The 1420-nt window shown below is 44.4% G+C and overlaps 1 pseudogene; it reads right to left on the reverse strand.

Annotated features, from left to right (window-relative positions):
• Nucleotides 1–1195: 1195 nt before the first annotated feature.
• LOC126406331 (G-protein coupled receptor 4-like) overlaps nucleotides 1196–1420 on the reverse strand; it is a 9556-nt pseudogene continuing 9331 nt past the window's right edge.

The raw sequence follows: 1420 nt of genomic DNA on the forward strand, positions 1-1420 counted from the left end.
AACACAAGGTTTGCAACTAGCTTTCCAGCAACAAGGAACTAAGTGAGTTAGCACCCAGCGTCTAACTCTGCTAAACCCTGAGCAACCAGCTTCCTCGGAGTTTCACCTTTGGAACAAAGGACCCAACAAAGACTGGTTCTCTGTTGTCAGCCATTTTGTTTTGTAGGCCAAACGGCTCCTTGATGACCACACCCACCTTTGTCTTTCTTTCTCTTCTTTCTCTCTCACACACACACAACACACATATACTCACCAAGCTTGTATATAGTTAGTTAGAATTTGTGTGTTTTGGTTTGCTTTGCTAGTGAATAAATATAATTCTTTGGAATCATGCCTGCTGTCTGTTTAATGTTGCACAAGAGTGAATGAATAATCAGCCTCTGCTGCGTCAAGAACTCGTCGTCGAAATCCTTCAGGCGTTACTGTTAATTTTGGTTGTTGGCATTCATTTTTTTAATTTTTAATTGGGGCGGCAGTAGCTCAGTCCATAGGGACTTGGGTTGGGACATGGAGGGTCGCCTGTTCAAGTCCGCGTCCAAGGTGCCAAGGTGCCCCTGAGCAAGGCACCGAACCCCCCAACCGCTCGGAGCGCCTGTCATGGGCAGCCCACTCTGACATCTCTCCACTTAGTGCATGTATAGGTCCAGTTTGTGCATGTGTGTGTGTTCGGACCTGTGTGTAACTGACAAACAGAGTGAAAAATTGAATTTCCCCTCAGGGATTAATAAAGTATATAAAAAAAAAATAAAAACTCCAAATTAATAGTTTAGCATATTTTATGAGACTGATATCTTTAACTGGCTATCATTTTTCCCTTTACGGGAATGGTGCCCCATGAGGTGATTTAATGTTAATTAAGTCACATTATTTAACATGATTATTAATTATTAATAATAATTATTCATTATTTCCGATAGCCAATTAAATCCCTACATATTTGGTGCATCTTGGTGAGACCTAATATATTGATCCCAACATATCTGGTGCCGCCGTGTGAAGCCCGAATTTATGTTCCCAACATTTTGGTGCGTCCGTGTGAAGCCTAATGTGTTGATCCCAACAAATCCGAACAAAACTGACTTTCTGTAATGCATTTCGATGAACGTCCAGGCAGAGAATGTCTGAGTGTCACGTTAAACAGCTGAGAGTGGGACCCAAAAGCAAGACTCGGAGACAGGAATCAGTTAAAGGTGCTTTAATTGAATGTTGTGGCTGGATGGCGAGGCAGTGCAGTGAGGCAGGGCGAAGGCGGGGTGGAGAGACGAGGTGGTGGGGCACAACGGAGAGGCACGGTGAAGGACGGGGGCAGATCCAGCAGGCGCAGGCAGAATGCAGGTGAGCGAGGAGGATTCCTGATCACAGGAGAAACAAGGTAAGTCACAACGAAACAGCAACAGGAAACACTGGCAACAAGATCACT

This window comes from Epinephelus moara, chromosome 19, assembly GCF_006386435.1.
Source record: "Epinephelus moara isolate mb chromosome 19, YSFRI_EMoa_1.0, whole genome shotgun sequence".
Lineage (NCBI taxonomy): Eukaryota > Metazoa > Chordata > Actinopteri > Perciformes > Serranidae > Epinephelus > Epinephelus moara.